This window comes from Pseudoliparis swirei, chromosome 12 (assembly GCF_029220125.1).
Source record: "Pseudoliparis swirei isolate HS2019 ecotype Mariana Trench chromosome 12, NWPU_hadal_v1, whole genome shotgun sequence".
NCBI classification, from domain to species: domain Eukaryota; kingdom Metazoa; phylum Chordata; class Actinopteri; order Perciformes; family Liparidae; genus Pseudoliparis; species Pseudoliparis swirei.
The window spans coordinates 18,993,293-19,006,293 of record NC_079399.1 but is presented as its reverse complement, the minus strand read 5'-3'; the positions used below and the strand labels follow the sequence as shown (position 1 = coordinate 19,006,293).

Here is a 13,001-nt window from a genome sequence, read left to right as displayed (position 1 = left end):
GCGAGCTGAACTCATCGCTCCGTTCAAATGTCTCCTTCTCACACTGCTTCCTCAGGCAGGGACATTGTGTTCATAGCCTGAGACACACCGCTTGTGTCCCCGGTAGAAGTGTGTCTCTTGCTCGGTCAGTGATAGCGGCTCCGTTGACGCCGATGCGTGCCGTCAGCTTCACACCGTCGGCAGTGATGGAGAGTGAAGGGAGGACGGAGTGAGAGGAGGACGCAGTGAAGGGAGGACGGAGTGAAGGGAGGACGGAGTGAAGGGAGGACGCAGTGAAGGGAGGACGGAGCGAAGGGAGGACGGAGCGAAGGGAGGACGGAGCGAAGGGAGGACGGAGCGAAGGGAGGACGGAGCGAAGGGAGGACGGAGCGAAGGGAGGACTGAGCGAAGGGAGGACTGAGCGAAGGGAGGACGCAGTGAAGGGAGGACGGAGTGAAGGGAGGACGGAGTGAGAGGAGGACGGAGTGAGAGGAGGACGGAGTGAAGGGAGGACGGAGTGAGAGGAGGACGGAGTGAAGGGAGGACTGAGCGAAGGGAGGACTGAGCGAAGGGAGGACTGAGCGAAGGGAGGACGCAGTGAGAGGAGGACGGAGTGAAGGGAGGACTGAGCGAAGGGAGGACTGAGCGAAGGGAGGACGGAGCGAAGGGAGGACGCAGTGAAGGGAGGACTGAGTGAAGGGAGGACGGAGTGAAGGGAGGACGGAGTGAGAGGAGGACGGAGTGAGAGGAGGACGGAGTGAGAGGAGGACGGAGTGAAGGGAGGACGGAGTGAAGGGAGGACGGAGTGAAGGGAGGACGGAGTGAGAGGAGGATGGAGTGAGAGGAGGACGGAGTGAAGGGAGGACGGAGTGAAGGGAGGACGGAGTGAGAGGAGGACGGAGTGAGAGGAGGACGGAGTGAAGGGAGGACGGAGTGAGAGGAGGACGGAGTGAGAGGAGGACGGAGTGAAGGGAGGACGGAGTGAAGGGAGGACGGAGTGAAGAGAGGACGAGTGTCGGCGGACAGATGCTGTTTTTTTGTTCATAGAGACAGACGATCGGCCTTCGTCTGTCTTAAACATTTCTATTCTATTCTACTCCATTCTTTACTGTGTATAAAAGTTATCTTGCATCGCCCATTAAGATGCAAGCTCGGGCCCCCCTCCATTCTGATTACACAATGTTACCTTAACATCTAAAAAGTCCTCCAACAATGTGACCCGTCAAAGTCCATTTACCATTCACACAGAGTACGATTGAAACCGTCAAAACGCAGCAGCTTTGTCAAGTGGTAAAAATGACAGAAAGTGACATCACCGGGTTATGCCGACTCGGGTTTGGAGATAGAGTTGCCTTATGGGAATTGAAGGAACACAAATCAAGAAGTCTCGGCTTTGCTGCCTTGATTTTCGCTCATGAAAAAAAAGAAGAAGAAAAAAAGATTTTACAAGCCATTGTAGGAAAGGGAAAAACTACCAAAGTAAGGTTTTGATGTTGCATTTTTATGTTGCACACGTGTGGAGATATCGTTTGAGACTACGGCCTTAAAAAAAAGTCTTAACATACTTTCTCAATGGTTTAATTATGACCACAGTAGGATTGTCTTTCCCTCAGCAGAATGAATTGCTGAGATTTGAAAAAAATAAATGACACACAACAGCGGGTGTACAAGATTGCACGTGTGCTTCCAGAGGAATTAACACCAATAATTGTTTCTCTGAAAAAACAAGGACCAAAATATCAGCATTGGGCACGGACACACAACGGGCCATAAGTCCGGACTCTTCTCTGAAGACAAAGTATCAGTCTGTCCTTAAATAACTTGAGAATATATTCGCCTCATCTGTCTCCGGCGAGAGGAGGGATCACCCATGACACACGGTGAGGACCGAGAGAGGATCGACGAATGAGGAGCGAGGGCTTCCACTCTTTTCAAACAAGTGGATGAACCCAGAGAGGCATCTCACTCCTCCGTGTTGCCGACAAAACAATAAAAGCACTCTGAAACAAGACAATCGCACTCCGATCTAACGGGAAACTGCCAGAGGGAAGAGGCTGAAAGCGGAACAGCAACGCCAGCACACAATATCCATCATCCATCACAGTGAAGTCTGCCAGAGGATGCTCCATACGGGGTTGTTTTGCTGGAGGTGTGGAGTCACAAAATAAAGCACAAATACGACAATCTCTTCTAACGTAATCAATCAACCCTTTCTGTTTGAGAATTTCTCATTGTTACCTTCGCATTGAAAATGCGGAAGGTTATGTTTTGATCGCCGTGTATTTATTTATTTGTATGCGTGTTATTCGCATAACACAAAAAGTATTAAACCGAATCGCATGAAATTCGGTGGGATGATTGGTTATTATCCGGGGACCATTTGATTAGATTTTGGGATCAATCGGGTCAAAGGTCAAGGTCATGAAAAGGTCAACATCTTCTTTTTACCATAGCACGGTCAATTTGTATCCAATTGGCATGCAACTAATGCCAAAATGTTCATAATTCAATGCCCAATCGAGTGATATGTCTTGCGCTCTACCAGTGCCCATTCTAGTTTATTTATTTATTTGTATGCGTGTTACTCGCATAACTAAAAAAGTATTAAACCGAATCGCATGAAATTCGGTCGGGTCAAAGTCATGAAAAGGTCAAAATCTTCTTTTTACCATATCATAATTCAATGCCCAATCTTGTGGTATGCGAAGGTATGCGCTCTACCGAATGCCCGTTCTAGTTATATCATGCAGTCACCGAGGACTCGGACATTTGACAGTAATCTTTCACTATACTTTCAGACATTTTGAGCTGTTGGCAAAGGAACATCGGTGGAAAATGCGAGTGAGAGTTGGAGAGAGGAGTGCAGGTGTTGTCAGAGTACAGAAAGGCATAGCTGAGGGTTTTCATGGTCAGATGTTCAATGCCATGGCTGAATATTAAGATGATGTCGAAGGGGCCCTCCTCGAGCGAGACTCGGTTAGACACAATAACAAGCAGACTGGATCAAGTGAAATGTGAAAAAATGATCACTCAAACCCTAACATACCGAGATAGTATAACCAGGGGACCACATGACATGTGTAGACTCAAATTCCCCCCAGATAGGATGTTGTTCAAGTATTATTCTATGAAACATTTATACTTAATATTATCAATGTTATTATATTAGATTTGCATGGAAAACCCCAGGTAATAGTAGTGTGTGTGTGTGTGTGTACAGCAATAGACTCCCAAAAAATGGGAACATACGTAGGGTCGAAAAATACCAAAGAGAACATTTAAGCAACCGATGTCAAAATCATTCCCCCATCAGTGAAAACTGGATTAAAACAGGACACTTGTGCATGTAAAAGTACCCAGTACTCAGAATCACTCCACTCCTTAGACCTAATTAATGACATGTGGTTCTCTCTTCCATTCTGATAATAGAAAAAATCACCGTCAACGTCTAGGATGCAGCTAGCAAGTCTTTCTCCCTCGACATTCAACTTTGAAACGCTGGTCTTTGTTGAGCGATTTAGAGCGGGAGCTTCACACCGGCTGACACACTGTGACCGCTCTCTTTCAACAGAATTACAGGCCGGTCCCTCAGACGGTGCTGATGTCGACACGCCGTCGGCACCAATAGAAAGGTTGTCACAGGAAGTGAGAGAAATTCACTTATTATCTGTGCTTTTCTTGGTTTATTTGTCTTTTTTCTGAAAACCAAAAGGAGAGGACAAGCCTTTTCACAGTGAACACATGTGTTTTCTCTCTTATGGGTTCATTCCATCTTTTGTTTTAAATGTTGGCATACTTCAGGAGTCTCAATAAATTGCCTTGACATGGGTAACTAAAGTCGACGACGCTCGGCCCGAGCGTCTCTAATCTTGTGTGTGTGTGTCTGTGTCTCACAGCAGACACTGGCAAAGGCAGGCTGAGTCAGCTCTGTGGAAGAGGTCAAAATGTATTGATCCCCTACCGAGCCGGATGGACGGCGGGTGAACTCCAAATCTTTGCAGTCGGGGGAATAGGTGTGGCTTAGCATCACAGCTGGTTGGTCTGTGACCTTGATTCGGGGCGGGTCATCTCTCCTGTGGAAAGTAAAGTGTTGGTCTGCTCCCAGATCCCTGCCACAAATCTTCCACTGGGTGAAGAGCATATACTCTCACTGGGTGTTATGATGGTGGGGATGGAGAGCACAGCCCCCCCCCCCCTACAATAATCCAAACAAATACCACATTCCGTTATACGAGTACCCTGTTTTTACCACCAACTCTTCCCAATTAGAACAAACCGTCTTCAGAAATCAGAATCGATTCAGGCTGAAAGAAATCCATTTCAGTCTAAAGACGACCGCTGCACCAGTAACCCTCCGTTGGTCCAACTCTATCCTCCGCAGGCCCGGCGAGGGCCGAGCTTGTCGGCGATTGCTCTCTTTGAACTGAAGGTTCTTTCATCTCTTTATTTCCCTCAGCCCTAGCTGCTGATTAATTATTCCTCCTTCACTTACAAAAAAAAAAAGAAAGAAAGAAAAGAAGCTGCTACCTGCTTGCAGTAGGGGCTGTTTTTTGTTGTTGCCGTTCACCCCCCCCCCCCCTGTATATGCTTTCATAAAAGGAAAGCATGAATAATTCTCCTTTTGTTGGCTTCTTGCTTTCTGTATGCCGTCATGGTTGCCATCAGGCACCTCCAGTGTTTCAGCCAATTTCAACATGAAATCGATGAACCCTCCGAAAAAAAAGAAAAAAATAATCAAATTTCAGGGCATTACATGAACAGGGGTGGAGTCGAATCTAATATTAGTTAACGCAAGAGGCTATTCATGCAACACTGGAGCGACAATTAATTGGGAGCTTCATTTGGTGCTAAAGACTGAAAGCATCAGAAAGTGTAAAGAGAGGGATTTAAGGAGTGAATGGGGAGACAATTGACTAAGACCCCGTTTACACGATGGTAAAACGCATATATTTTCATGCGTTTTGGCCTTTCATTTACACAAAAACGGAGGTTTATCACGGAAAACGATCATTTCTAAAAACTCTGGCCAAAGTGGAGATTTCTGAAAACTCAGTTTTTGTGTTTGCGTGTGAACTAGGTCAAACGGAGTTTTAGGTTGTCAAACGTCACAGTATGCGACTAAAAATGCTTCACGTCATGTGAGCGTCCTATGTTTACAGTTAGTTTGCTTAGGTGCGCCCGAGTTATTTCCTCCTTGACATGAGGATACTCCTCGGAGGTCTCGGACGGGTACTGTTCTAAGAACAATGCCAACATATCCCTGTATTTAGTTTGGCATGATTCCCAATCCACATTATCGAGTGCTTTATTTGCCTTATAATCTAATGCGACTCGAAAAGCAGCTCCACTTCGCTGTCTGTCCATACAAATGAACCTCGCGCCATATTTACTCTCTAAAGGAAAAGGAAGTTGATCGTGTTTTTCGTAGTTGTTGTTGGTTTTGAGAATTCTGATTGGTTTGCATGTCTTTATCCTTCTCGTTACACTGCCGACTATAGGTTTGGCATAGTTATGATGGCGCCCGGGCGATTATGCGGTTCATATAAACAGAAACTTTTTTGAAAACGACCTTGTGTGTACAACGTTATTTTTGAAAACGGAGGGGCAGAAATATTTGTTTCTGTAAATACCCGGCTATGTGTAAATGTGGCCTAAATCAACTTGAAACAAGGTGGCGCTGAACAGTGTTTCATGGGAATAAAGAAGCGTGTTGAGGGTGGGGGGCCATGTCACCCTGAGTGAATAATTCATGGGAAGGAGCTGAGGTTATGTCATGGTGTGTTTGGGGTCAGCCGTCCGGGGACCGAAATTTGCATTTAATGGAGAGGTGATGGGGCTCTGGGTGGTTGTTGATGGGAGCACCTGGCGGGATCGCGTCCTAATGAATGAAAACGCCTCCGGCTCCCGGAGAGTGGAAACAGGGTGGGTGGAGAAATATCCATAGAGCTGACGGGGGCAGCACAGAGTGATTTTGTGGGTTTCAAACGATGAGCAACATTTTTCACACGACAAAGGGAAAGCCGTTTGAAAAGTAACGCCAATGAGGAAGTGCCTTAAAGTTGCATCCTGGGGCGACTGATTACAAACACATCTGTCAGATTGTATGGAAAGATGACTACTTCTCTCTTGATGTATTCCCTCAGTAAACACTGTAAACATGTGTTTATGGTCTCAATCTCAAAAGTCTAAGGGTATGCTTTTGGGCGGGGCTACACAATGATTGACAGGTCACTAACACGTCGGTGTAACCCTTTCACAGTGGGATTTCAGCTTTTGAACATTAAATGCAACATTTTGTTCGCCTAAAAATTTATTTTTCAGTGTTCAGTTCGACTTGGCTCCACCCTCGCGGGTCACTAAAAATAATGGCGAAGGCCATAAAACCAAGATGACCACCACCAAGAGACTTCAACACTATTGTCCACATATCAATGGGTGACATCACAGCATCCACGTGTTATTTAAAGTCTCTGCTGGACCCACTGATACTTAACTGCTTTACTTCGGAGTCTTTGCAGTGTCATGTTACCGTTTATAGAAAAAAGGAGTCGTCGTTTTTGTTCCGCAGCACAGACAAAAACTCTTGCAGTGCTGACAGCTGTAATTTAACCCAACGTGACAGTGCTTCGGACCGTCCTTTTCCCCGAGCTGCTTCCGTTCACTCGTCTGCCCCCGTGTTTGTACCGCCACACAAATGTCACCTTGAGCCCGTGCAGAGTGGCACGACTGCAGCCCACTCCTCTGCTGCTGCAGCTGTGGCTCCGTCCCACTGGAAACATGTCAACAAAATCTAATTCAATCTCGACCAGTAATCAGGACTGAGTACCCCCCCCACGGCAACGCCACCGGCAGTAGCTCTGTCCCGCTCCGTGACGCCACATGGAGTGGTAACCATGGTTTTATATCAGCATCTGTTGGAAGAAGCGACTTGGGCCTGTGGTTTTCTTTCTCCTTTCATGGAAACTTCTTCTCGATTTTCACTCTGGTGCTCATGAGCTGCTTGTTGTTTGCACTTGACAATCAAATGAACACATCTACCATTTCCTAGGCGGGACAGGGTTATTTACCTATAAGTCGGTGACCTTTTTTATGACAATATTCAGTGTCTGTCTTAGTTTGAGCAGCTCACAAGTAAATATTTGAGCACAGAACTTCGTTACGCGTGGTCAGTGAGGGCGGCCAGTCGCTATTGGAGGGTTTGGGACGGCGTCTAATATGGCGGATCCACCACAGTTTCTAAACTGCAAATATGTCATGTTAAATTAGTGACTTTGACAGGTTAGCAATGCTCACTAAGGGGGCTGTGGGACTGTTTTTACAAATATTAGTATGAAATGCTAAAATGTCAAGATTAAAAATGATTGACCATCAGAATAGTGTGTTACTTACAACAATCTCAAAATAACAATAAATCATAGAAGTTGACATGTTCTCATAGTTATTTGCTTGGTATTAAATTAAAAAGAGACCCCTCTCGACAAACGACCTCAACCAACGTTCTGGCTTCACGCTGCGGGGTTTTCTTAAGGGTCACCTGGCACATCAGAGGAAAAAACGCCGCCGACACAACACCACCGATGCGACCACTGTGGTCCTCGCCTCCCCCCAAAAAACTCTCCCCTGCTGCCCAAAAGGAGACAAAGCGCTCCCCTTTCCAGGGATAAAGACTGCTGTGGTGGAGGACAGGAAAGGGACTAGAAGAAAAATATTTACAACCTTGGGACGATGTCAGTAAAGGAGGAAATGTTCAAATAAGTGGAGCGGAAAAAACTAAAATACATTCCTCCCAATTTAGGAAGATAGTTAATAAGAGAGGAGTAGCTGCCAAGGGCTTTCCCAAGGTTATCATGAACGCCTCAAGTAAGAACTCAAAGGCTGTAGCTCTCCTGCACAAACAGGAACCTGCGTATTTCAAAGAAGCCGGGTGGAGTTAATAAAGTGAAGGATCTGGGATCGATTATCTCGTTTTCACAGCTTTTCTTTACAGCACGCATCCCTGCAGGAGGCCTGACGATGCACCGACCACATTTGAAAAAAAAAGAAGACAAAAAAAAGAAGAACAATCCTGCTTTTATCCCTCTCAGTGTGAGCCCCTTCAAAGCGAGCAGATCGCCCCCTCAAGTGTGTGAATGATAAGAGGCCCGCCTGCGCCACCTGAGCCTGCAGACGGCCATAAAGCACAGAGAAGACGGTCGTTACTGGAGATGTTGCTGTTTTTGGTTAGTCTCCTCTCACCGGTTGGGGATTATGAGCTGTCAAAACTGGAAATGGCCCTTCCTCTTGTTGCCCAGCTTGTCTGTGGGGGGAAGCGGAGAGGCCACATGCTTGTCTACATCTCTTCCTGCTGGCTGAGCGTGGATCACAACAACATGGGCCCAGCCTCAGTGGAACACAAGCTGGGCGGGACCAGCGGTGACACCATTGTGTCAGGGCACCTCAGTGTCAGCAGCACTGGGAAGAGCTGGCAGAGGGATGACAGCTTGCGCCTAGTGGTCGGTCCTCCGAGGTGGAGGTGCCGGCGGCAGACAGCGACTCAGGCCTACAGCTGCCGAGCCTTCGGGAGTGCTGACGACTAATTTCTGACTTCTTCCTTTTGTATCTTCGTGCCTCGCAGGGTCCATTGGACCTGGCTGTGTCTGGATCCGGTCATGGGCCCTGCCCCGACTCCTTTCCCCTGCTTCCTGCCCCTAGCCTGGCCTCATTGGCCTCGCCTCCTTCGCAATGCCTCCTGCCTCCTGCCCTACTGATGCTCCTCCTTCTGTTTGATGGATTGTGGAGGTCTGGATCGTGGTCCATGCCTACTTCTCATTATTCATAAATTTCTGTCATATTCATTAAATGTGTTGTAACTCTATAATGCTGTTCAAATATACACATGACATCTATTGCTTCTGTCCATCTGGGGAGAGGGATCCTCCTCTGTTCCTCTCATAAAGCTTTCTTCCCTTTTCCCTGTGAAAGTTTTTTTCTGTTTTTTTCCTAAACCGATGTGAGGTCCTGGGACAGGGATGTCGTATGTGTACAGATTGTATAGCCCTCTGAGGGGAGCTTGTACTTTGTGATTTTGGGCTACACCAATAAATGAATGAATGCTACTGCATTCATCCTCTTCCCCAGTAAAACCGAAGGGATAGAAGTTAAATGATCAGTTGATCGATAGATTGGTTCATTAACAGAGAAATGTATAAACTGATAGCTATTTTGATACTGATTTATCATATGTTCAGCGTTGAAGCCCATACTATATGAAAGGGCAATGAACAGCCTCTATAAAGAGTATTCTAAATATTTCAACACATATTTCCCCGCTGCAGAAGTATCGGATGAACCTGCGTGTCGTAAATCCTTTCGTCCGGCGCCGCAGAGAATCGGACCAGATGACAGGCGTTAAGAAGATCTTTATAAAATCAGCCAACCATTCTCTTCGATGGCCTCATTCACGTCGTTGAGGATTCAGTGCAAAACGTAGACCGCTTCAAAACCAGCTAAAGGTTCCTCACAGTAACCTCAATTAAAAAGCCATTTCATGTTTTTCAAGTCAGTCTGAGCAGCCTCTCGCCCAATATATCTTATCCATCTTTTTTTACGGTGGAGGTAATATACCTCGCTCCAGATGGTCCATGTGCCATGTGCTCCTTTTGCTCCGGCTCCGTTTTATTGGTAGAAAAACCCGCAGAAGGCTCGTGAACCTTCATGAGATGGCCCGCAAGGTTACAAACATGTCAGGTAAAAAAAAAAAAAAAAGTGCCGCCGCTTGATTCGAGCCCTGCAGACGTGCGCTGACAGCTGACCTTCTGTTAATAATGTAGCCGTGTCCAGGACTTGACCCGGCAACCGCTCCGCGCATGCAGCACTGGGCTTCGGCTCCGGAGCAAAGCAGCACACAAGCACAGAATAGAGAGGACACCTTCAGAGTCGCTCCATAAACACCCTGAGAGGGACAGCTTGACATGATGCTTGTTTGTCTTCACGAGGCTCTCGTCACGCTGGGGGAACACGGAGGTTTTCACATTTTGTCCTTCAGGATCGGGCAGAAGAGAGCTTGTTTCTTTAGAAGCATTCAGTCTCATAGACGTCCGATGTTTCAGAACAAATCATTTTAGATTGACAGAATGGTGTGTATTTATAATTTTCTTTGAAACATTTGAATAAAGCTTTGGTTGGTAAGATTGAAGAGTGAAAGAGTATTTATAAAAGGAGTCGGGAGGAGCCCGGTGTTTGAGGAAGAACTCTCGAAGCCAGGGGTTCATTTTAACATTATTAACATACAGTCCCTGGTTGCCTTAACCCTCCTGTTGCCTTTGGGTCAATTTCACCCCATTCAATGTTTAACCCTCCTGTTACCTTGATATTTACTGACATATTTTACCCTTGGGGTCAATTTGACCCCAGCAATTAAAACCTCCAGAAAATTATTAGAATTAATATTGTTTTCCAAGTTTAAGTGTGAGGTACTTTATGTTTGTTTGTTGACTACCTAAATAGCCCTTTAAATATATAAAAAAGTTGATATTTCTTGTATGTTTGACCCAAAAGAACACCGACATTAAACATTGAATGGGGTCAAATTGACCCTAAGGTAACAGGAGGGTTAAGGACCAAGGCTACGGTCAAACCGGACACTTCCTTGGATCTCTAACTCACAGTCCATCTCAAAGATAGTTTCTGTCAGTCGTGGATTCGCAGAGGACCCATCTAACGTCTTACAAATAGTTGTTAATACTCGCATGTATCATTCGTTGAGCTCAACCGCTCCCATTATTTGTGGCTCCTCATCCTTCCAGTATTCAGACAGAGTGAGCTAAGCGGGCTACTCCCAACAGATTTCTACTTCCGGTTCCAAAAGACTCTTCAAACGCACTTCTCTCATAATCAAAACATCTCATTCATACAATCAACAGCCTATAGTTATGATAACAATAAGACATCATACAATTAACATTACAGTTACAAATATAATACAGTGATCATACTTTTCGATGCTTTATAATATATTCTTCAGATTATTCCTCATAAATTATCTTTCGATATGCATTAATTAAAGACATAAGACTTCCTCGTTTACATGTGCAATTGTACATAAAATCCACGACAACCTAACAAGAGGCAGAATATATATATATATATTTTTTTAAACGCCCAGTGCCAACTTCTTTCCAGATGAAAGTAGCTAGCACCACTAGCTCCAAAGTCGGACCTCCCTCTAAAACCACTCCCCCAAAATGATCATCATAAACGTAAACAACGAACACAGCTATTGTAACTCACCGCTGTCAAGCTAGCTTTTGTTGTATTCTATGTAATCTAAATCTGTCCTTCTGTACACATTACATCTATTGCACCTGTCCATCCTGGAGAGGGATCCTCCTCTGTTGCTCTCCTGAAGGTTTCTTCCCTTTTTTTCCCCCTGAAGGGTTATTTGGGAGTTTTTCTTGATCCGATGTGAGGTTTTGGGGCAGGGATGTCTGTGTGTACAGATTGTAAAGCACTCAGACAAATTTGTAATTTGTGAAATTGGGCTATACAAATAAACTGAATTGAATTGAATATTCATTTTATTAGAAAGAAGACAGTTTAGACGGGAAGAAGAAAATGACATGCGACAAAGGTGCTCGGGCCGGGATCGAACCGGGACGGTGCATTTTCTTTATGGCATGCGCTTGTATCCATTCGGGTACCAATGGGGGCCACAGTTGAAAACCGCAGGTCGATCAGACCCAAAGTGACGTCTCCCAAAACACCAAGTTGCTCACATTGAAGTGACCCATTTGCTACCTTCCAAGGTGTAACATGAGCTGTAGTGTAGTCTACTCGTGCTGTGAGACGGCCAAAACACTGCACTGCAGAGAAGCTCGCAGATCAACACCGCGCGGAGACTTCCAGCTTGTTATGAAGAGGGAAAGATGGAGGGCAGTCCGATTGTCAAAGCGTCTTCCGAGAGTGCGTGCTCCACAGGAAACCGTTGTTGGAACGCTTTGCTTCGGTTTCTCTCCGGGTCCTCAATAAATCAGGAGTAGCCGAGAACAAAAACGTTCACCGGTACCGGCTTGGGGCTTGGCTTCTTACTGGGGCACACAGGTTTACAATGGAAACATCTTTATCAAACTAAAACTACAAACCAAAAAGAGGAACCAACCGCACGCTACAGATCTTCAGGTGCTGCATTTTCACACAGAGAAAACGGTGGGTGCAAGACCCTGCCGAACGCACACTTATCTCGGCCTCGTCAACATGCGACGGGATGTGGTTTAAAAAAAGAAGGCTGAAATACACCTTGAAAGGGCGTTCAAGTTCCATTCAACTCTCAGAGAATATCAGCTTCGTGAGGACGGGGTTCTGCCACCCCATGAAAAAGAACAAAACGCTGAAAATAACCGCTTGGTTCTTCCATTTAGGAAGAAGACAGTTTTGCTGATGAAGTACCTCATCAGAAAAAAACTCTCGTGCATTTCATCTTCGCAGTTTCACTTTCCGAACCTGGTTTAAAAAAAAATGGTCTTGGATGGGGGTGGGATGGGGTTGACTCCACTTTTTACAGCAGAAGTAAATAAAACATGATAGCTTCCTCAAGCTTTGAGATTTGCTTTTAACATTTACACCTTGTGAAGGGGTGATACAGGTTCAAGAGAGAGAGAGAGAGAGAGAATCCGGATGACCACACACACAACTTGCATTCTACGGGTTTGATTTCGATTTTTCTTTTGCCAACTATTGTTTTTTAAAGTGTTAAATAAATTGATAAATTCTGTCAATTAAAAAACAAAAATCACAAAATTGGGGATTTAAACGAGCATTAATGTTGAATATAGAACCGGGTCAAAATCACTCCCTCCTTAGACAGCACTGCTTCAAAACCCATCTCTGGAATGAAAACTATACATCTGTGTGTGTGTGTGTGTGTGTGTGACTTCAGTCATGAGTATGTGCTGTGTCTCGGAGGAGGGGAGCGTGTGCAGCTGTGCCCGGCTCAATACAGCACCTTCCCACACACGGAGCTGCAAGAGTCTAGACAGACTCCAAAA

At 45.5% G+C, this 13,001-nt stretch overlaps 1 protein-coding gene across 4 annotated transcripts in view; it reads right to left on the bottom strand.

The window, feature by feature from the left end:
- fynb (FYN proto-oncogene, Src family tyrosine kinase b) overlaps window positions 1-13,001 on the bottom strand; it is a 51,373-nt gene that overhangs the window by 20,437 nt on the left and 17,935 nt on the right. The window lies entirely within an intron of this gene.